General features: G+C 35.9%; 1 protein-coding gene across 3 annotated transcripts in view; it reads left to right on the forward strand.

Moving 5' to 3' along the window:
- The window catches only part of IGSF3 (immunoglobulin superfamily member 3), a 112917-nt gene that overhangs the window by 41147 nt on the left and 46859 nt on the right, over positions 1 to 24911 (forward strand). The gene's annotated exons all lie outside the window — the stretch shown is intronic.

Raw genomic sequence — 24911 nt, forward strand, 5'->3', positions numbered from 1 at the left:
CTTGGTAATGATTAAAAAAGGAAGGAAATCCAGTTTTTACAGAGAAACTTGCAGAATAGCAGAAGAGACATAAGTCCCATATTTAGAAAAATCAAGTCCTTTAGGCTCTTGTATTTGTTAATATTTCAGATTTAATAATTCTAATTATTATAATAATTCTAATAATAATTTAGGCAGCTAGTTTGGTGTAGGGATTAAGGCATCATGCTAGAAATGGGAGACCGTGAGTTCTGGTCCTGCCTTAGGCATGAAGCCAGCTGAGTGAACTTGGCTCAGTCATTCTCTCTCAGTCCTAGGAAGAAGGCAGTGGCAAACCACTTCTGAAAACTTGCCAAGAAAATTGCAGGGACTTGTCCAGGCAGTCTCCAGGATTAAAAAAAATCAAAACAAAACACCTGGTTTGAAGGCACCAAAAAACAAAACAAAACATTAGAACCTTTGCAAACGAAGAACAAATTTCCTGGAGGGATGAGATTTTTATTTTAGAGGTTTACATTCATCTGCAGAGATGAATGTGAATAGAAACATTTTGAAATAATTGATAACAATATATATAAATACATTACAAAAATGTCTTTAAGGGGTGACTTTCAGATGTAGGGCTATGGCTTTACCAGTTCAGAGGAAACAAAAATTATGCCATGTTTTATTTTGGTTTGGTAATCACTTCATTTTCTGACTTTGTCAGCCTGGAAGATTAAACTTTGCTAGACAACTCAGTTACTGTTCCTACTTTAGGAGTGCGCACATTTATATAAATAAACCATGAAGCTAGTTAATCATGATGTCCAAACTCACAGGTTGTCAATCCATACTGTATTGTAATGTCACTAATTGAACAGAGTAATGAAGATGGAGTCACAAGAAAACTAAGCCTGATTTTTAAAAATCTGATTTCATTTTTTAATTCAGTGTGAAAAAGTTGCTTAGAACACCCATTAGAATCCACATGACAAAATTGTTATTGACTAGTGTTATCTCAGTTTGTAGTTAGAATTTGGATGCTTTGTTCTCTACTGATGTGGAATAACATACTAAAAATGTGAGAACTATGAGTGAGTTACTGTTTTTTGCAGAAGTGAAACAAAATTTTCTGCTTTCACCATGTTATGAATTTTTTATCATATCATTAGTCCAACAGCTTTTATTTGGCTGCAGACTGGTCCTAGGGAATATGGAGTAGAGGGAATTTGCATTGGTTCTGAGTGCTATGAAATGTGGGTGAAGAGCATGTAAATGGATTGCACTACTTAGCGTACTAGTAGTTCATGATAAATATTAATGGATCATTTTGTCATTGTTTGCTGTTATTTAAATATGTAATTCTAGGAGCTCATTCTAATGTTGTACTACTTGAAAAACAAAAATAAGTTAAGGCCACTTGCTTTAAGAAAGAATGCTTGGAAGAAACAATATCTTGATGAAGCATCTGATACCATTGGGATGATCAGTGCTGTAGGATATGCATCGAGTAGCTTTGGGGAGAGGTTAAGTTGCTTCCATATAGAAATATTAACAGGAAAATCACTTTTAAGATTACTAGGAAAGTGAATAGGTAATGGCTGAAAACAATCTTTAATGACAACCAAACAAAATACAATATGGATGGTTTGGGTCTATGTTAGTTAACCAGGACTGTTATTATCATTAGCAGGAAATGCTGCATATGGCATGGTACAACTAAGATTGATAGCGTACTCTTCTTATGTTCCTGAAAAGTGTTACATGAAGGTGTTGGTTGATCAAAGCCTTGATGGGCAATAGAATTAATATTCATCTATTGACAGTCATAGTGTATGGAGAATTGTAATTTGGAATTGCAATTTGACAAAGAGCATGAATTAATGAATAAAATGAAAGAAAACACTAGAAATGTTCTGTGTTTATGAAACAAAGACAAATGAGATGGAAGTAATAAATATGAATGAAGGTGGTCTGTTGTGTGAGATTGGTGAGTATATGCATGAATGTGAAGTTGTAGATTTAATTATAAATGAAATGGCTAAATGTATGTCAGAAAGAATTAATTGGAACTATCTAGAGTGTTATAGATACTTAGGAAAGTAGAAAATCATAGATGGGTGGTAGTTGCATGGCACATGCTAGTGAATAGTAATAATGATAATAATTAAAGTATTCAACATAAAATACAACATTCTGAATTAATGCAGGAGAAATGTTATTCTTAGTGACATGAATGGATGAGAAGGAATGAGATAATAGAATACAGAAAAATGATTAAGCCATTCAGAGACTGAAAAAATTAGTTAGATTGACGACTAGTGAGAATCTGGTTATAAAAAGTCTATTTATTTCAATTACATGATTTATTTATTAGTCTGTTTCTATGTAGAGACGGCAGAGGAATCAGTCTAGAAGTGTCAAGTTGATCTTGAGAAACAGAATGAGGTGCAAGAAGTAGAATGAAAATAAAACAATTGCAGGAAAAGAAAGTACAGTATGAAAAAGTATTAGAAGATAGGTCAATATTTCAGTGGGATGAATAAAATGAATGAAAAGTGGATTTGGAGAGAGATGATACAGAAACTGCTTGGAAGAGGGTGAAAAATTATGAAATGCTACAGAAGTGTGTAGAGTTATGTTATTGAAAAAAGACTGGAATCATGAAGTGCAAAAGGCTGTGGATGAGAAAAGCACATATAAGGAAATGATTGCTGCAGGAAAAAATAGTGTAACAGAAAGGTACTGAATAATATGTGTATAGAGAAAAAGATCTAAAGAAAGTCAAAAAGAATAAGAAATAGAGCAAACAAAAAACCCCTTTTAATTTTAAGTGTAAAGAAATGTTTTAGTCATTTTGACAGCAATTAAAATATTGTTTTGGAAATGGATGAAGACAGGTAAATTAGGAGACTTCAGCAAAGTGAGTGAAATTACAGATAAAAGGGATGAAACTTTGGGATGGACTAAAGTGAAAAAAGGGTTAGACAAAATATTGCAGAGATTTGTATGGGGTGATAGCGATACATCAAAAAGTGGAATTGAAATGGATGTTATAAACTGATGGAAAAGAAGTAATAACTCTTTTAAGAATATTGAAAAAATATGGTTTGCTTAAGGAGTTCATTGTTCCTCATTAATCAAGAACAGATGCGTGTTAAAGTTGCAAAGGAAAGTTAATAATAAATGCAAAACCTACAAGGAACATTGTTCAATGTCTTTGGGAGGGTTTTGGTAGAATTGTGACTGAAAGGATATAGAAGTACGACATAAGTATGTTGAGGTGGTTTGGCTATATAGAGAAAATTAATGAGGAATGAATCTGAAAGCAGATATACAGGAAGTCTGAATGTGCTGAAAGGAAGGGTAAGACTGAAAAACTTTTAGTTTGATGGAGTTGATTAGATCCTCAAAAAGAGTGGTGAGAAATTTAAAGAACAAATGTCAGTGCATAAATTGGTGTATTTACTGTATGTGGTGGAAGCAAGAAAAGTTTGCAGGTATAAGAAAGGTAGGGAGTATAGTGAACTGTGTTGGTGTATACTAGGTTTGGTTAGATTTCCTTACTACTACTTGACCCTTTTTCTTCAATTTGCACAACAGTGCTTACTTGAAGGAGAATTGTGTGTTGGGTGTATGTTTATGTGATTTTATGTCAGTTTAAGTTTTGTGGGTTCAGATACATACGGTCGTGTGAAAAAGAAAGTACACCCTCTTTGAGTTCTATGGTTTTACGTATCAAGACCTAATAAAAATCATATGGTCCTTAGCAGTTCTCAAAAGTAGGTAAATACAACCTCAGATGAACAACAACACCTGACATATTACACCATGTCATCATTTATTTACAAAAAGAAAGCCAAAATGGAGAAGCCATGTATGAAAAACTAAGTATACCCTTACTGCTTCCATAGATATGAAGAGGCTAAGTAGCAGCCAGGTGGTGCTAATCATATGCCCTTGATCAATTGATCATCAGCAAGTGTGACTACCTCTATAAAAGCTGAAGTTTTAGAAGTTTGCTGGTCTTGAGCATTGAGGTGTGTTTAACACAATGACAAAGAGTAAAGACATCAGCAATGATCTTAGAGAAGCAATTGTTGCTTCCCATCAATCTGGGAAGGATTATAAGGCCATTTCCAAACAATTTAAAGTCCATCATTCTACAGTAAAGAAAATTATTCACAAGTGGAAAACATTCAAGATAGTTGCCAATCTTCCCAGGAGTGGATGTCCCAGCAACTTCACCCCAAGGTCAGACGGTGCAATGCTCAGAGAAATCGCAGAAAATCCAAGACTTACATCTCTACAGGCCTCAGTTAGCATGTGAAATGTTACAGTTCATGACAGTACAATTAGAAACAGACTGAACAAGTATGGTTTGTTTGGAAGGGTTGCCAGGAGAAAGCCTCTTCTCTCGAAAAAGAACATGGCAGCACGGCTTAGGCTTGCAAAGTTGCATCTGAACAAATCACAAGACTTCTGGAACACTGTCCTTTGGACAGACAAGACCAAAGTGGAGATATTTGGCCAGAATGCACAGTGCCATGTTTGGTGGAAACCAAACACAGCATATCAGCACAAACATCTCATACCAACCATCAAGCACAGTGGTGGAGGGGTGATGATTCAGGCTTGTTTTGCAGCCACAGGACCTGGGCACCTTGCAGTCATTGAGTGACGAACCCCTCTGTATACCAAAGTATTCTAGAGTCAAATGTGAGGCCATCTGTCCGACAACTGAAGTTTGGCCAACATTGGGTCATGCAACAGGACAATGATCCCAAACACACCAGCAAATCTACAGCAGAATGGGTGAAAAAGAAAAGAATCAAGGTGTTGCAATGGCCCAGTCAAAGTCCAGACCTTGACCTGATTGAAATGCTGTGGCGGGACCTCAAGAGAGCTGTGCATAAACAAATGCCTGCAAACCGCAATGAACTGAAGCAGTGTTGTAAAGAAGAGTGGGCCAAAATTCCTCCACAACAATGTGAGAGACTGATAAAGTCATACAGAAAATGAGTACTTCCGGTTATTGCTGCTAAAGGTGGTTCTACAAGCTATTGAATCATAAGGTGTACTTAGTTTTTCACAGCCACTGAACTTTTATTATTTATTATTCCTGGCTTTCAGTGACAATAACCACAGCTAGCTTAGCTGAGCAAGTATAATGCAGGGCTGAAGTAATATTTTCTTTTAATACTAATTTCATTATGATTACTTGGGACCTTCACATGCTATTTGAAGCCCTCATAGTGCTTCTTCTTCTATGCTTGTGGTAGTCTTGCAAAGGGGAGCCAAAAACTATTTAGTCTCTTCTCCTTTCCCTTTCTTAATGAGTGGTTGCAGTAGTTTGGTAACGCTATGGTATTTGAGGCTCTTTAGACATTTCTTTCACCTTTCTGGAAAATCCTGTTGTTCCTGCCAATTATGCAGGAATAATGCCTTGGCTGAGCAAAAAGAGAAAACAGGGCTGTGCAGCTTTCTTTGAATCAGTAACTCAGAAGACTCTAATAATGTTACGTGGGGAAGGTGAAAACGTTAAGTGCAGCTGGTAACAGGGCATCCATCCCTTACCTTAGCAATTGCACAGTAAATTCTGAAGCAGAATGTGGTCCCTCTAGTTTCAGCCAGATGCAATTTGGATAAACCTTAGGAAGGAAAGAGACCATTATTCAATTACCAGCGAAAACTTTTCATTTCTCATCTTAGACATTCTCCTGCTGTTTCTCTGATGAAGTTTTCCTCTCCTTTTGTACTCTTATCTGTATTCCCCTATTCCTCACTCTCCAAAATTGATTTCCCCATGGGACTGTCTTACTATCCTATTTCACCTGCTCTGTTTAAGGACTAGGTCAGCTTTTGGCAGAGCCAGTGCACGGTTTATTTCGGCAATCATGATGAACTTCCAAATGGTTGTAGGAAACAACAGAATTTTCTACATCCCTGCTTTGAACTGGAAGGGGTCATTGGAACATGTAGCTACCACTGACCCTTCCATTAGGCAAAGTGAGGTAACTGCTTCGGGGCCAGATGGTAGAGGCAATAATAGATGTGTGACAGGGTTATATTTTGCACCCTGCCATTTATCTCTTGAGCTATTTATCTAGCGTTTCCATTACTACTGTTAAAATAAAATTAAACTGTTGTGCTAGTTAGCATGGAGGAAGAATGCCATGTTATCAAAATGTCTTGTATGGTTCGCAGATGAACTGTGTGCATACTAGGTGTGGTAAATTATAGGTCCTTATAGAAACCACAGGATAACTGCTTTTATGAAACTGTTACTTTTATACTTCGATGACAAAAGAATCCACCGTGACTATGAAAACATTCATTTAGCATTGCTGTTAATACATTTCGTCAGAAAAAGTGTGAAAAGTATTAGAATCTTTATTTTGTTATTAGTGCCTTAAGACCTGTTTAAACACCCATTAGATACATACCAGCTGAGGGTTGGGAGAAGAAACTCGAAAGGCCTACAGGTACTTTTAGTTCATTACAATCTAGTGTTTGTTAAATATTTATCCCGTAAACCTGCTAACTATTTAGGCTATGGCATGTCACTACAATTAGGTTTTTGTTCTTTGTTTTGCATGTGAGTCCCTAATCCTGCATGTTACAGATGAGAAACCAGCATGTGGAAGTTTTCCTGCATCCTCTAGACTTCTGATCTTCCAAATAATACTGTAAAAATTACTCACCCACAAATATTATTATCTCAGCTACCAGTATGTAGACATGTTGATCAGGCATACTCTGAACTATATAAAAGCTGCTTATACTTGAATGGCATGTATATTTTTGGAGGAACAGTTATCTGCCAATCTCTAGCCTTTTCCAGTACCTCTCTTCCTCCTTTCCATCTCAATTTAAAAAGTATGCCCTGTTAGAATCAAATAATTTTAGTGATTACAGTTGTCAAGTTCAGTCTTTAATGACAGTAAATGGCTGGATACAATCCACTCAACGTTATGCCATAAGCAGAGAGAATGCTGCAGGAGGAAATGTAGAGGGAGAAAACTGTTCTGCCAAATATTGCTCAGTTATTAAAATTAAAACACCAAAGATGAAAAATATGACTTACCTGACTCCTAGACTTTCATACATCTGAGGATAGAAATAAAATAAAACAAAACCCTAGCTTTGTTGGGGAGTGTCCAAAAGAAATATATTGAGAAATCAGAAAAATAGTACAGTTTCAGACAGTAAGAAATATGTAACTTACCGGTTTTGGAAAAGGCAATATTTCTATTAATCAAAGGCTGAAGCAATATGGTTTGCATAGATTTTATGATATTTTACAATAATACAGTGGTATTATTAGGGTTTTTTCCCCCTTTTGCATGTTTTGTATCTGATTATTATGGTATTTCTGGTAAACCAGTGACTATACATTTAACATATAACTCTAACCCTAATCCCTTTAGTATTTTAATTTGTTAAATTTTAAGGGTTTTTTTTAGGGGGGGTGTCCTTTTTTTCTCTTGTTTTAATTTTTTAAAATTTTTATTTCTTGAATTGGTTAGTTTAATTTTGTTTTTGCTGCATATTTTGGTGCTCTGTTTATATTTTGTAATCTTCTAAAAACAAGATTAAAGTAAAAAAAAATGCCTAGCTTTATTGAATTGTGGAACCTCTTTCAAGTAAATTTACCAGAGGAAACCAGTAATTGGATTTTGATATTGCTCCAGTTAGATAGCTTTTTCTTCTTTGTTTTATTAAACCTGATACATAAATTAATGAAATTTTGTTCATAGTAAACTATAATTTAAAGTTAATTCACTTGTCATCCTGTTCAAATCAGGCAGATTTGCTTATATTTACTACACTTAATAGTCTCTGTTTGAAATCTGCAATTAGATCAAATACTGAATATTGATGGTATATGAACCCTCCAGATTCAATCCAGTTAGATAAAGATAATCTAAGTAACTGCTGACAGAAACAAATCTCATACAATATATGCAGAATGGATGTGGGTCAAGTGGTCAATGGTGAGTTTTTTGTGTGTGTCCAGAAACAGAAGGGGACTTGGCTAAGTTCTGTATTATTCATAATGACTTCTGCTGTTGAAGTATAATGACACACATTGAAATAAAAAGATCACAAGATTGCTCCTATCTTTCTTATTATAAACAGAAAATCTCTTAACTGTTTTGCTCTAAATGAGTCTGTTTTGGTTGTAGCAGATATTCAGTAAATAACTAAAACAAATTTAGTCAGTTGGGTGTCATCGTGTGGATTGTCATCCTATTCAAAGATTTCTTTCCATGTGGCTTTGTAATTGTGTGATGTAAGAGAGCAGGAGTTAAGCCTGCTCTTTTTGTTCCTAGTGTCATGTTCCCAACTATTACCTGTAAACGCCATATGTGGGAAAAGGGAACAATATCTGCTCTGCATTCCTATACTTTCCTTGTGATTGGAAACCCAACTTATATTGAGCTCCCAGATGAAAGGATATCTGTACAATAATTCTTCTCCCTTGAACATAAATAAGATACAGAATTAATTGGGAATGTGATGGGAAAATTGGTCTGACTTATGGAGTTCTGTTCTCCACTTTCCCAAGCTATAATTGATGTTTGTAGTGAAAGGGACGATATATAGCTTGTATAATATTGTTATGTACCTTTGTGATCTTGCCTAGGAGGCTTGCCACCCGCATTGCTTCTCAGGGATAGCAGTGATCGAGTTTGTAAGTAAAGATGAACACTTGTAAGTCAGTTCTGTATGTAACTCTGGAAATTGGTATTGACAAGCCTCTCTTCAGAGAAGACATCTCCACACAACCCTTCCCTTTGGACTACTTGTAAAAATACATAAGGATAGGTGAAATTGACCTATCCTGAAACAAGCTAAAATTGTGTTCTGCAATGTAGTGTCTATAGATGAGTAAGCCTTTGGATATGCTGTCTGGGAATGATAGGAACTGGAAGTCCAACACATCTTCAGTATCAATTTCTTCTCTGTTATCTTCTTTACTTGTTTCTGTGTCAAGGACACATGCTCTGTAAAATAAACATGAACCCTGTTCTGTATAGTTATATAGAGAAGAACAAATTTTTGGTAATTAAACCTGAGGGTCTTTCAGGTTAGACATTAGTTTTGACAGGATATACATTGCTTTTTCAGAATAAAACACACTTTCATTATATTACATATGTAGTATTATAATATACTTTAAACAAAGAAACCATGTACAGGCGGAGGATTCTCTGCCATCTAACTCAGACTTTGATACCTTCTCTGTTCAGATTTGTGTCAGAGGATCTTTTTTTCTGCTAAATTTAAACAAGCAAGCGAGGAGGAGGAGGAAGCCAAACTAAACTGTTTAGCTAGGAACAGATCGCTGAAAGGAACATAATTATAGTGCAAGTTTTCTTTACCAGTGGTGACTGATAACTGTGAGATACAGGCTTTAAATACCCAAGTCCTTAGCTCTCTGGAAGATGTGGGATATGAAGAGAAATGTAAAATAATGAGGGAGATAGCACATGTTGGAATCATTGTTTGCAGAAGCATTAATTTGCCACTGCATGAAGCAAATAGTTTTTTAGCTGGCTTCTTGTGTGTGAGAAAAAAGTGCTTAAGACAATTTCAGTAGCATGTAATTTCCTTTGGGTGGTAATTAATCTTGCTAAACTTTTTACTTCTTTGAAATTTTGGCATTCTGTTTTCTAATGAGATCATCGCTCTGGTTCTTAAATGAATCACAAAAATGTAGTTGTTTGAACTTGTTGTTCTTTCAGTTGACTCTGTGAATCAAATGACTATAGCAGAATAAGAACAACAACCACAACAAATAGTTGCTCTTAACAGAATAATTGAGCTGGCAGGAAAATAGTTCACAGTGAGAAGGCTAATGCTGGCAAAATTTCTGGTCTGACTCTTGATGAATCTATAGGACAGCTGATGCATGTCAAGGATTCTGGTAACCAGAACAGAAAGAAAGAAGGTTGTGAACAAAGAAGAATGAAGGCTGTATTATTGAGTAATTAGAGCAGCACAGTAGGCAGATGCCAGATAGTTTAGAAACAAGCTCGGGTATCTTGAAAACATATGCAGATCACTCAAGCTTTTTAAATAATTATACAGGTAGTCTTTGGATTGAGAATGCCCAGTTTACAGATGATCCATAATTAAGAACAGAACCCATTGTAGCAAAATTCAAGTTAAATACACAATGGTTCGAGTTCATTACACAACACTAGTTATACAGTATTATGCAATAATACAGTTCTGGCTTACATACAAATTTGACTTAAGGACAGACCTTGGGAATGGAACTCATTCTTAAACTGGGGACTACTTGTAGTCAATTTCATCCAGTCCCTTCAAACTCATAAAATTGAATCCTAGGTCAGTAGGCTTATAAAATAGGCTACTGACTTAGAACTCAGTTGAATTCCAGTTATGGAACTCCAGAAGCAGGAATGGCATCAGAACCATATAGTCCAGTAATAACTGTTTAAATTGTATAAACTGCTAATAATCCTCCTTAGATTAATCAAAGTTTGTTGTACAGAAGTTTTAAAAGAATTGCATTAGAATTATGTTGGCCCAGTTTACCTAAAAATGGCTTTGCTGGATATTTTTAAAGAGTCGAAATTATACCTGTAATCCAGTGTTTCCATAGGGATTATTAAGTGCAGCTAATAAAACTGATCCCTGAACAAAGAAAGATTACAATGGGATCAAGCAATAGATTTCAAATTGAGTTTAAAGAAGAACAGATTTCTGAAGTTCCTTATTCCTTCTCATAAGGAATAGTGTGGAAAATTAAGTCCATATTTCCCAATAGATAATTGTAATTTATACTTTGAATATCTCAAGTGATGCCTTACTAAAAGAAATTATTTAATATTCTATAAATTAGAATAATATGAATAAAAATAGGAAGACAATAAACCCATCTGTTTAATTTTATAGACACAGGCAGAAGTATAATTAGCTGCCCATCATGTCTTAAACAAGGTGCTGCAAGAGATAGTTTAGGACCTATTGATAGATCTTCGTGGGGGTGATTTGCAGTAGATTTCCATCGACTGAATTGTTTGAGATAGAAAACAAAAATATTTTGGAAGAAGTTATGAATTTTTGTCTGAAACAACAGAATACAGTTCTAGGTTGTAAAACTGATGCCTACATTTAGTACATGTTCAGAGGAAACCTGTTCATTAATTTTCAATATGTAACCGTTGGGGGGTCTGATTTTATTTTGCATGTGCTCAAGGCAAGCCTTGCCCCGTTTCCTTCAAAACTAATTTGAACCTAAAAGAAAAACTTTTCTTAAATGGACCTATTCATTATTCCTTTGTTTACCCTACCTCTTTGAAGTGTAGTCCTTGTCTTTAAGCTTAATGACAATCTTTTTCTTTGTTGTGTGTTTTTAAAAAGTAAGTAATATTTGAAACTGATATATTTGTTGCTAATTTCTGTCTTGTGTGAGGTTGCGGTCTAACAAGATGCCTCAGAAGAGCATGCTTCAGACTGACTACCAGATATTAGGTTAAAAGTGGTATTGAGTTTCTCAAGCAGCAGAAAGGGAAGGTGTTTTTCTTCTTTAACGGAGAAAAGCAAGCGGTAGCTGCATATGCTAGCTGAAGGTAATAATTGTTGTACCACTGTGGTATAGATAGTGGAGGTCAGGTGTGGAAAACACCTAACTACTCAGCCAAGGAATCAAGGAATGGATAACTCAGCAAACTTGTAAATAGGCTAGAAAGAAAGTTTGTGATATAATTCACAAGGATATCTTTAGATTTTGTCACATCACCTGCAATCTAACTTGAAATCTTCCAGGACCTTTACCTTTTTTGCGGGGGGGGGGTGCCTTTGACTCAGTTTTTGACTCCTGGCAACTACCTGGACAAGTCCCTGCAGTTTTCTTGGCAGGATTTCAGAAGTGGTTTGCCATTGTATGCTTCCTAGGGCTGAGAGAGAGTGACTGGCCCAAGGTCATCCAGCTGGCTTTGTGCCTAAGGTGGGACTAGAATTCATTGTTTCTCAGTTTCTAGCCTGGTGCCTTAACCACTTCACCAAACTGGCTCTCTTACCCAACACAATACTTTATCCTACATAAAATTTACCCTACATAATACTTTATTTGCAATTTTATTCTTGTACAGAAAAACTAGACTGAGAGATAGCGATACAAAATCAATCACTGAACTGCTTGAGTAAAGATGTGAAGTAGGTCTGTTGTACCTACCTTCTAAAATGAATTTCTGGTAGTATAGTTTGCCATCTCGTTTGATGCATGGTTACTGTAAATTTGAAAAGTGGTGCATATGTGGGAAGAAGCAGTGGAATGAAGACATCAGATGAAGCTCTATACAGTTTTTTCCTTTGCTATACTGCAAGTCTAGAATTAATGTTTTTCACAAAATGTAGAACTGATGAAACCGAAATTTGTTCTTTGCTCTTTTTCAAAACTAACAGAAATTCTCTTTTTTACTATTCTTTACATTTATTGTCATAATAAATGTGACAAGTATTAACACCGTGGGAATCATAGTTACTTGTTTTAGTTACCTGGAAATTGGGAAAGTCAAAATAAATACAGGAAGTTCATTTTTATTTATTTATTTATATTTCAAATTTGTCACTGGCCATCTCACTGTGGGGTGACTCTGAGCAGCTTACAGTAAAAAAGGATAAATATTGTTTAAAATAGATAAAATTAATTAATTAATTAAAATATGTTAAAAACATACTTCCTTTATAATACTTCAAAGAGGCAGATGTTAATTAGGTGTTAATAAACTCAGGGTGCATTGTTAAGGTGCCAGCCATCCCCAGGGTTGATTGTATCTTTCCTCACCCCAGGCAAGTTGGCAGACCCAAGTCTTCAATTCCCTCTGAAAAATTGGGAGGGAAGGGGCCCGCCTCACCTCTGGGGAGAAAGTATTCCAGGGCAGGGGCAACGGCAGAGAAAGCTCTCCTCCTAGGACCCCAGTCGACATTCTCCCACTGATGGGATCCGCAACATGCCTTCTCTGCTGGACTGGTTGGGACGGGTTGATGTAATGGGTATATCATTATATATTATATATGGATATATATTATCAGTGTATATTTAAAATCTGAAGCTGAATACAGAAGCATTGTGTTTTTTTTGGTTATGTCAGCTTTCATTTTTAAAAGAAAAACTTAATGTTGATAACCATTACAGGAAATGTTTGTTTCTGTTTCATAATAACATGTTCTAGTAAAAAGAACAAATCCTAAAATGGGTATAAGTAACCTTTATGGTTTGGGAGAACACTTGGCATTTTGACAATAGGTGTGGGCATACTTACAAAATGGCTACTATACCCATTTTCTAGAAAAAAACTTGTTTTCCAGGATGCTTCTTACCATCCCATGGGTTCTCTGTGAAGCCCGAAAATATTGCTTCAGATTAGATCTACAGTATTCAGATCTGAAGTACCATGCCCACTTTGGATCTGAATAAGTTCAAGAACATATTAGTGACTACACGTTCTGTATTCCTCCCTTAAAAATTAGTTACTATAAAAGATTTTCTTTAAATACAGGGCTTCTTAAAAAGAAAAAGAAGAGAAGCTGGGTTAATTCTTTCAAATGCCCTCTGAAACCAATTATAAATGTATGATTAACTCTGCTCTGTTCTTTTACACGTTTATTTTTAAAAGAGAGATTATGGTGAGGGCCATATTATTGGAGTGATTGTGTCAGGAGGGGAAAAATCCATTATATTCTCCTCTCCCTCAGTCATTTTAAAAGCCTTCAAGGTCTAGACTTCTAGGTGGTGTAAATTAAGGAAGAATGTTGTTCTAGAAAGAGGTAATGAGAGATTGTACTGTTAATAGTGGGATTTTCTTTTCATCCCAGGTTTAGTTTCTTCATTTCAGTGAATACGTTTCTTAAACAACAAAGAGGATATAGGGTGATATTGGAGTGTCAGTCTATCAATCTGAATAATATTTGACTTTCAGGTACAAGCTGATAGAGATGCTTACTCTGAACAGATTTCCTGATATTTTTTTCCCTTCTCTGTCCTGGTTTAGCTACTTTGCCTGAAAATAATAAGCACCATTCATATTTACAGCAGGAGGGGTAGACCCTTGGGGCATTGCAGATATAATTCCCATAATCCCTGATTATGGTTGTGCTGGCTGGGACTGATGGAAATTGAAATTCAGTAATATGAAGGGGCACAGATGCTCTCTTCTTTCCAAACTACATATTGCCTATAGAATCTCAATGAATTCTGTTTTTCACTATTAACTATATGCTGACAACCTCTTATCTACTCTAAACATATTTTCAATCACTTTCTAATATTTTTGACTAGAATTATCAAATTTTCAGTAATGAGACATTGTAGTAGTAGTAGTCTGATCCCTTTCCATTGACCGAATTATTCTGATTTCTGTCTTTTCTTTGTTCTAAGTGTCACCTTTAAAAAGAGTACAAAAATTAAAAGCAGTAGAAGCTAAATAATAAACTAGAATCAGCTTTTACCAGAATTAAACACATTTAACCCAAAGCTTTTTTTTTTTAAAAAAGAAGACATTTACAAATGTAAGATTTTGTGGCCTTTAACAAATGGCTATTAAAAATATATTAAGGCAGGCTTCCATTTAGAGAGTGTTCTAAAATTCAGCTGCTAGAGGAATAATTAACATGTTATTAAAATTTAATTTTAGTCTTCTCAAAATCCATACATGATCTTCCCTATTTATATCCTTACCATTTCTTTTAAAATACTCAATAGCCTTGCATAATAATTGCATCCTCCTTTTCTGTTTTTCCAACATCAGTTATTTCTCTGTCTCCTGCTATCTTATAGGACTCTACTATTATATCTTTTGTTTTAGTTCTTCCTCTCCAAATACTTTCATATTTTATTTTATTACATTTATTTTATTAGATTTGGAAGACTGCCCAATTCCAAAATGACTCTGGGTGACTTACATAGTTAACAGAGAGAGAGAGAAAGAGAGAGAAAGAAAAGAAAGAGAAAATGACATGTGCACCCAGACAAAATCAACCAATACTGTACATAAAAACCACCAGGGGGCTGACAAACAACCTAAACCCAGGGCTGGGAGGAAAGGTAGTTTTTTAAAGACTTGCAGAATCCTTGTACAGTGGAAGCCATGGAAGCATCTGGGGGGATGCTCTTCCAAAGGGCAGGCCTGGTGACTGAGAAGGTGTGTTTCCAGGGTCCCACTAGATGATATTGTTTAATCTGGAGTACCTCCACTTTGCCCAATCTTAATGGACTGGCAGAAACCACTGGAAATAGGCAGTCCCTCAAATAACTAGACCTTATCCTTTGAAGGGAGAGCCAGTTGGATGTAGTGGTTAAGGCACTAAGCTAGAAATCAGGAGAATGATTTCCAGTCACTCTCTTTCAGCCCTAGGAAGGAGGCAATGGCAAACCACTTCTGATATCATGCCAAGAAAACTGCAGGGACTAGTCCAGGCAGTCTCCAGGAGTCAACATTGACTCAAAGAAACAAAGAAACAAAGAAAAAATCCCATGAAGGACTTTATAGGTAATAGCCAGCATTTAAATTGTCCCCTGAAGCCAGCCAGCAACCAATGGAACTCATGGAGCAAGGATGACCATGGGTATATCAAAATACTCCTGTTGCTGCTGTAGCTTCTGGGTGGTGTTCAAAGGCAGCCCCATGTAGAAAGCACATTGCAATAGTCCTGTCATGAGGTGAGTAGGACATGAGTGACTGTCTGAAGGACTTCCTGATTGAGGAACTGGCACAACTGGTGTACAAGATGGATCTGTACAGAGGCCCCTCCAGCCACAGCTGCCACCTGCTCTTGCCACTTCTGTTACATTAAATCTTCTTCAGAATGATTTATTCCTTAAGTGCATTGGCTTAATCCCTTCATCTCTTTCTGATTGAAACAAACATTACATTGATTTGCATTTTCCACAATATAAAGATTTGCTTCTTGTATTCTGCTCTGTTCCACTGTGTTTATATTTTGATTGCATGCTTAGAGCGGTGGTAAGTAATGATATAATAATACTGTTCCACAGTTCCTCACTGGTGAGGAAGAAGATGAAGAATGATCTAATCAGTACACAAAGACAATATTTTTGTGAGCTCCCTAAATTAGCAGTTGGCATGAAGATATCTCTAACACAGAATTTGTGAGTCAGAAAGCTATAATTGAGAAAGCATTTGTTCATATCAGTGTACATTTCAAAAAAATATTCAGAGTTTAAAAGAAAATTATTAGCAGAAGTAAAATATTTTATCAAGCTTCAGGGACACAGACTTCCAATATGCAATTATGTAAGTTAGTTTGTTCTTACCAAATTTGGCACATTCTGCAAATATTATATTTATAGAGAGCTTTTTAAGTGCATTGTTATCTTACATGTTCATTCCTTTTCCAGTTTCTTTACTGAACATTTTAAACAGTTGTGACCATTTAATTGCAATATAGCTATTTATTGCTGGAACTGGACTAAAAAGAAAGGATTTCTTTTATGAGTAGGGCTGTATTACTAAACAAATGTATTAATTAGAGAAAATTATTTAATACATATAGTCCTTGACTTATGACCACAACTGGGACTGGAATCTCTGTCAGTAAGCAATGTGGTCATAAAGCAAGTTATCATGTGACCACATCGCTTAGCGACCGCAATCCTGGCAGTCCCAATTGCCATTGTTAACCAAGAATTGTGGTTACCCCAATCCAAGACATTCCAGGCTTGCTCCCTTCTAGCCCTGAGCCTCAATAAGGTAAAGGACTGCCTCCAATTTCCCCCACCCACCTATTTCCCCCCATGTCTGCCCTTCTGGCCGCCCTGCACCTTGCCTTGCAGGGAGGCAAGCAGCCCCAGCACCGTGCAGCTCTGAGGTTGCTTGCCATGCCCCAGGAAGCCACAGCCACCCTTGCCACCCTACAGTCTGAGACCCCTGCTGCCCTGTGCTCCACCACCCCAGCTGACCTTTGCCATCTTCTTATTCCCACCACTGACTGCTGGGCCAGGCTAAGCTGGGCTTCAGCTGCAAAAGAAAGACAGCCAGCCAGCCAGCCAGCCAAAATGCCCCTTTGCAAAAAGGTCCTGGAGCGTGGCGCACCAAAACGCCCCTTTGTGCTGTGCTCCTGGGCTGGGCTGGGCTTTTGGATTTTTTTTTTTTTTTTTTTGGCAGTGCAAAACAAAAGCTCAGCCCAGCCCTTTTTGCTAAAGGGCTTTTTTGCGCACTGTGGCTCTGGCGCTGCTTTTGGCTCCCCCCCCCCCCACAGCTGAAGCCTGGCCCAGCAGCCCAGCTGGGTGTGCCTTGTCAGCAGCAGGAGCAAGAAGATGGTGAAGATCAGCTAGGGTGGCAGAAAACGGGGGCAGGGGGGCAAAAGGACATAGATGGGGGAGAGAGGTGGGGGGGAGTTGAAGCGCTCCTGCGGTTGTAAATGCAGGCAGGCTGCCAAGTGCCTGTATTTTGATTATGTGACCATGGGGGTGGTGCAATGGCCGTAACTTCGGGAACTGGTCATAAGTCACTTTTTTCAGTGTGTTTGTAACTTTGAACAGTTGCTAAACAAATGGTTGTAGCTTGAGGACTACCTGTAATATTAATTGTGTAAGAAAATGTTTCAGTTAATTTGGTATTACACATGAAATTCATAGTAAACATCTTGAGAATAATTTGTTTCAGAAGTAAATCAGTTAATCAACTATAGATGTGTTTAGGATGATACTTTAATATACTTATGCAAAGATTAATACCCAGTCTTCCAGTGCTTTCTGCTATTCTTTTCAGGAGCTGCTTAAACAATGGAGCAGAGCTGTGAATTTTTATTTTGTATTTTCTAGCTGAGATGCTTTTGTTTGTAAATCATGGTAGAGATTATTAAACAAGCAGAATTTGAGCTACATGCATTTATTTTCTTATTAATGATGCATATCTGAACCCGTGGAGTTTTGAAAGGTATCCCTGGGATTGATGGATATCTCCATTAGAGATTCAGGGGAAGGGTGATTTTTGTTTTTGTTTTGTATATATATATATATACAGACATATATTTTCCTTTCTAAAACATTGCTCCTTTGGAGTAACAGTGGGCGTGAAGGAAACTGGTAGATTTATGTTTTACTCACTTAATGCTGTAAAGAAGTTCCGAAGAGTTAAGAACAAACTAACTGCCTTTTTGCAGTTTGGGGCTAGTCTCGGGTGAAGTTTGGGGCTATAATTGTAGCCTTGGACTCCAATAGAGCAATCAGTAACTATTTTTACTTGAAAGAAAGTATCTCCAAATTGTATTGTCGAAGGCTTTCACGGCCGGCATGCGATGGCTGGTGTGGGTCTTCCGGTCTGTGTGGCCGTGTTCTGGAAGTTTTGTTTCCTAACGTTTCGCCAGCACCTGTGACCAGCATCTTCAGAGTGCAGGAGCACAGACAGGAGCAGTTCTCTCTGTGCCCAGGTGCTGGCGAAACGTTAGGAAACAAAACTTCAAGACCACGGCCACACAGCCCGGAAGACCCACACCAGCCATATCTCCAAATTCTTTACACTAGCTTCCAGAAAGCATATTTGCTTAGTAAATTCTGCAGTGTTAGCCAGTCTTGCAGCAGCAGATGATTTATAAAGATATATAGTGGTGCTGTCCCTTGTCTCTCTGTATGATCCAAGACTGTATTATTTCGGAGCAGCGTTGTACGTTTCCTTCTCTGTGTGATTTTTTAATCAAGCAGGATCAGATTCTTGTTCATTCTTGTAGTGAACCATATAGCATATAGTTAGTTTATCTGTCTTAAATGAGTTTGTAGATCACGGCAAATGCCTTGTAATATCATGTGAGGGGGATTTATGGCCTTGAGTCAGAAAGCTGACCTACTTTCCTATCTTGAAAATAAATGTTCTGTACTTGCCATCAGCCCCTTTCCCTCAGCTGCTTGACCATATCCAATTACTTTGACAGATGTTCTTCTTTCATCCTAATCATTTGACACAATTAGTAAACACAAACTAGGGTGATATTATAACCAGAAGACAGATCAGTGGTATTATTCTGCAGCAGCCAACAAACTTCATTTTAGTCTTCATTGGAAATATAGTAAATACTGAATATTCTGATATTTACAAGTAGAATAGAAATAAATGTGAATTACAACTCATTTCATAAAAATAAAGAATAAATGATCAAAAGGTTCCTCTTCACCAGGAACAATAACTGCAAAATTCATTCCCACTCTTATACATTAAACAATCTCTGCTTTAAATACTATTTTCTATAATTCAGAAAACTAACTGAATTTTTTTTAAAAAATAGCAATATTATGTCACTGACTTTTGATTCAGGAATTATTTAGTATAAACAGTTTAACTGTTTAAATAAAAGGTAGTAAAAAAGGGCAAGCTACCACTAAAGGAAAAAAAAAATCTCAACTCTTGTTCGAATATTATTCGTTTCTTCTTTTTTATATTTTTTATATTTCTATAACATTCTCTATTTTTATATTTCAGTAACATTTCTAGGAAGTTAAGAAGCCAGTTTTCCAGGCTGGATTCAGAATATAATGCATTATAAACATTTCTGGAAACAGATGGTGGTGTGTTAGATTAGATGAAATCAATTTGTTTAAGCCTAGATCTGCTGTATCAGTGTCTAACACAAAACCATGTGTGAATTTAATTTAATTTAACTTTAGAAAGGAGAATATAAAGAAATAGGAAATCAGCCTTCTCCTAAATTAATTCTCTATATCACATTACTCTAAGGAAATAATGCACAACTTCCACTTGGTGGAGAGCTTTAGTGGTCTTTCCCTGGCATATCTAGAACCACCCACGCAAACAAGTGAGGCCAGGCTACTAAGGAGATCCAGTGGGAGACAGCTGAATGATTGGAGGTTTAAAGTACTCATCTTGTCTCTTAAAATATCCCACCCACCCCCACAAGTTTGTTTGGTTTTTTGTTTGTTTGCTTTTTGTTCCATGTACTCCAGAGGGGATTCTGGGAGCCATAAAAAGGAAATGTACACTAGCTGTGACCTGTAGCTACCCTAAGACATTTTAATTCCTGGTATCTTACAGCATCAGAGCCTACCAGCTCCTTATAGTGGGAGAGAGAATTTCAGTAATAGATTAAAAGGAGCTTAAACAGTGTCAGCATTCCTCTGTGTTTCTTTTTGTCTTAAAAATTGGAACCTCGCAGTGTTTAATTAAAAGGAAGCTGAAATTTTCTACTAATTGAAAGGGAGGATAAGTTCTGCTGCCAATCTTAAAATATATGGCTTATAGAGCATATTATTTTAACTTTAATAATTTTATTTTGATTTTTATAATTCTTATTTTGATTTTTAATCTTTATGCTTCATCTTGTTTTAGAATCCTATAAAATATCTCTTACAGATCTTAATTTCCTTATAGGCTTCTAGTTCCTATAATTTGTTAAAATTGCTATAACAATGAATATGCTGATAAAAGGGAAATCCCAATCAGGAAGTACCTATCAACAAATTATACATATATAGCATAGATAATTTAGCAATTATCAGTGTTAAAAAAGCATGAATCAGTGAAGCAGCTGAACAGCTACTTAAAGCAATTGTCCCATGCTATTGAAGCATTTATGCTTAGCCAACTATGTACTGAAATAATTCATATGAGTTTTTATTGCAACTAACATGCAAAATTCCCCCATTGGGGGGAGATGGGTGGTTGAAAAAATTAATAAATAAATAAAAATAAAATAAAAAATGAATGAATGAACTTCCATTTCATTTATAATTTACTACAAAAGCAAGGGTAAGAAATTAATGAGAAAAGTTAATTAGTTTAACAAATTGTTAATCTTTAAAGTGCAGTCTCTTTAAGAACTTCTTTTAAGTAAAGGTATCACTGTTTCAGTGATCTCTGTTTTCTGTCTGTATACTCATTTAAACATACATACAAGACTTCATTTTCATCATCGGTCTTGTTAGACTTTAAATGTGAATAGTGATTACTGTGGCTTTTCTGATACAGCATTTCACTTGGGTCATATTCACAAAGCTTTTGGGTTTGTGTGCATCTGTATTAGTGTGCTCCATGTTGACTTATGTTCTTCTGTGACTCAGGACTGATATTCATCTAGCAGAGAGGGAAGAATTATATCATCCTGCTTCCATGATAGAATTAATTTTGATTGCAGCATTGGTTCTCCTCCCAGTTTCACTGAAAGTGACATTACAGCATTATTGTTAGAAGGGCGACTTGTGCCCAGGCGTTCTTTACGGTGAATCCCTGGAGACTTCAAATTGGAAGAAGAGATAGGCAGATTTATTGGTTGGTTTTGCTCAGTTTCTTTCTTATTCTTCAGTTTGGTTTGGCCCATGTGAGTCACTTTTTTGTGAGCTGGGAGGCTATATAAATATGATCAGTCAATCAATCAATAAAATAAATAAGAATAGCCACCGGAAGTGCTGGAATTTCCATTGCTAAGCAGCGTGGTCAGATGACATCGCATTTTATGGCTGTGTCACTTAGCAACAAAAACAACAACAAAAAAAACATGACTTCCGATCTTCTTTTCAACAGTTATAAACAAACTCATTATCCCTCCTCTCTCTTGGTATTACAAAAATCTCTTCAGCCTCTTCAGCCCCTTATTTAATCCTTTTTCAATCATCAAAACTATAAATCATCACTTTACTTTTTTCCATTTTTAGCAAAAAGTTCATAAAAGGTTTCCAGTCTTTTATAAAAGTACTTGTTATTTTATCCCTGACTAAAAGGTCAGTTCTGCCATTGCTGCTAATTCTGACATCTTTACAATCTATTCCTCCATTGTGAACCTGATGCAGATTTTAACCCAAACTAGAAACCATTCCCAGACTTTACTCTAAAGCATGGATTGGTACTGCATCCAAAATTTGGATTTATTTGTACATTGAATTTATTTTTCAATTTTATGAGATCCATAAATCAGAATTGATTTTTTTAGTAATATATAGACTGTACTACAGGGTACATTCAGTGATTTCTATTGTATTGACCATGTTTTTGATAAGAATGCACTTCTTAGAGCAGGTAGCAGAATTAGTCTTGTGGCTTTAGAATTTAGTTGGAGCTAAAGCTTCCTGAAAATTATCATGGTCTATGGGCCTGTGACCTTATTATTGCTCAGTCTGCACAAATAAATAGTGTAATTTCTTAAATTGCATGATATTCACAGCAAATTGAGGTAGGGGGCGGGGGATGTTTGGATTCAGATGACAGAGCAAAAATATTGCATGAGTAATTGCTTTATTTCTGAATTATTTCATGTTCTGAAAACAAAATGACCTCTAATTAAGCCATAGAGTTGACAAATACATGAAAATAACTTTAATTTTTGGATCAGGCCTGGAAAATAGTGTGTCTTGCTAAATGAGAATCTAATAAGGTTTTAACAGGTTTAAACTGTGCATGACAAAAACAATAGTTCTGAGAACAAAACAAGTACTTTAGAATTGATGGCACATAATGGTCAAGTCATTTTTGACTCCTAGCAATCCCATAGATAGATTTTCTCCAAGAATTTTATATTTTATATCCATGTGGTTTTCTTGGTAAAATGCAGGAGTGGTTTACTGTGCAGGACAAGTGGATATTGCCTTCTCCAGCACAGTATGAACTGATTCCTTTGCCATTGTCACTAAAGTGATTATCTGCCTCTGGCATCTTCCTATATCACTGCTGCCCAATATAGATGCCTGCTTGTTTTAGCTGGGCAGCTGGAATGACCTTCATACCTTGGGTGACCCTGCTGGGAGTATATACTCTTGACATACACTCCCAGCATTCTTCACTCATCCATCCCAGGAATACCCCCACCACCACAATGAGGCAGTACAGCAGGACTTGGGGGCGGGGGGGCGCTTTAGAATAGATGAACACAATGTTACATTTTTAGAACTCTATCCTCCTCCTTTTTCATGTAGTTCTTCAAAGATAGTACTTGCCAATGTGCAATGAACTAGATTTCATTAGTAATTATCATCCAGTTAATTTGGGGAACTATTTTATTTGATCAAAATGGACTTGGTCAAAGTACATACATACGAACCGACTGCCTGAGAAAATATTTTTTCTCATTTTCACATTGATTAGAGTCTAATTTATATTTTATTGAAAAATTCTTTTTCTCTGTAAATGTGTTGGGTTTGTATCAAATCTACCATTCTTTATTTGATTTTATGTTAGTAAATAAAATTCTACATATTGTGTAAGTATCTTAAACAATTTCTTTTTACAGTAGGGAAATGTAATTCAAATGAAATTTTGATTAAGAAAATTATGTTTAAATGTTAAATTCTAATACAAGTCATGAAGTATTTTCAAATATTTCAGTTTTAAGTTCAAAAATTGAGGTATTGAAACCTTTAGCATGAGTCTGCTATTGATGCATGGCAGAGAGTAGGATTATAGTTGCCATCAGTATAGGGCAGAATTGGATCTCCCTTTTTTCTCTTTTTGTATTTATCATTAATAATTTTGAAGTTACATTATATTGTTAATACTGTTGCATATTTCTATACTTTTCCTTCCATTAACTAGTTTCAATAACAGTAAAATAATAATAATAATATAAAATAATGCCAGCTTTATTCCACAGTTGCACTTTCAGCAAATGGTGGAAGAAGCACTCTATGCATATAGCTGTTTGCAGCAAGTTCCCTGATTGTGGCCCTTCATTCATACAGCTGTTCTTATTTATGCTAAACATACTGGATAGAGCCAGCCTTGCCACATTTGATGGAAAGTCTAAATGGAATATAAAGTTTATAGATAGCTGTCCCCCAAAAGAAAAAAATTACATACAGCTCTGAAACTCCATTATAACTGGCAAAGTATCCATTCATTATATTATAAAATATAATATTTTTCTATGGGAAAATATAACAGTGAAAAAATATGGTTACTCTTATCTCTGATCAGTATGATTGCTAAGGAAAAACTAAATTTTCAATTACTTTCTTGGTAATTTGTAAATCATAATTTGCTCAGCAAGAATCCCGTCTGTTAAGGAATGTCAGCTGGACACAAGTAATTAATGAGTGTTTTGAAGACATTGCATACAAAACATAGCATTTGGAAAAGTGTTTACATATTGCTTCTAAAGCTAATTGCTTCAGTTGGAAAAATATGCATTTATTTCTTATCCTTGCAAGGAACAGACTGCCCGTGAGTGCAACACCTTAATTTTGTTTGCAGATATTGTTATGAAAGGACAGAAGAGGAAATAAATGAGAATTATAATTTTTATGGACAAAGTTTATTGATAGTGTAATGCCAAAGAAACACACATATATACTCCAGGAATAATTCCTTAGGAAGGTCTGAGCAGCTAGTACCAATACTGATATTTAAAAGAAGGTTAAATAACATAAAATATCTAAGAATAAGTACAGTTTCTTACATTGCATTAAAAAATAAAAAGAAATTAAAAAGAAATAAAGAAATAACTGAGGAGGGAAAAATGGGTGAAGTGGATCTGATATAATCTGATCTGGAAAGTGAACCAAATACCTTAGGTGAAGGTTACAATTGGAGAAATTCTTTTAAGGAATTAAGTGGTGCTGTGGCAAGAAGCTGCCGTATGCTAAATCAAACTAGCATTTATAATAAACCTTTCCTATTCTTACTGTAGATTTCTATATGTTTGGTAAAGAAATAAGGATCTCAGACATTCATAGCCTGAAGCCTGGGGGCCACATGTAGCCCCCAAATATCTTGGTACTTCTCCAAAATATGTCACCAAATTTATAGTATATAATATGACAGTTTATTAATTACCCTGTCAATAATCATGTTAGCTATATTTATTTGTTGATTACTTTTAAATATAAATGAAATTAGGAGTGACAATTTTTTGTCTTGGTCATGCCTACATTTTTGCCCTGGCCCAATATTTTTTGGTGTGGCCCTCATTTCACCATGGAAAGGCCAAGTGTAGGCTTTGGATCAGGGGGGAAA

The sequence above is a fragment of the Python bivittatus genome, unplaced genomic scaffold (genome assembly GCF_059951505.1).
Source record: "Python bivittatus isolate LINGU-HERP-01145 unplaced genomic scaffold, Pbiv_v1 ctg000350_np1212, whole genome shotgun sequence".
Classification (NCBI taxonomy): Eukaryota; Metazoa; Chordata; class Lepidosauria; order Squamata; family Pythonidae; genus Python; species Python bivittatus.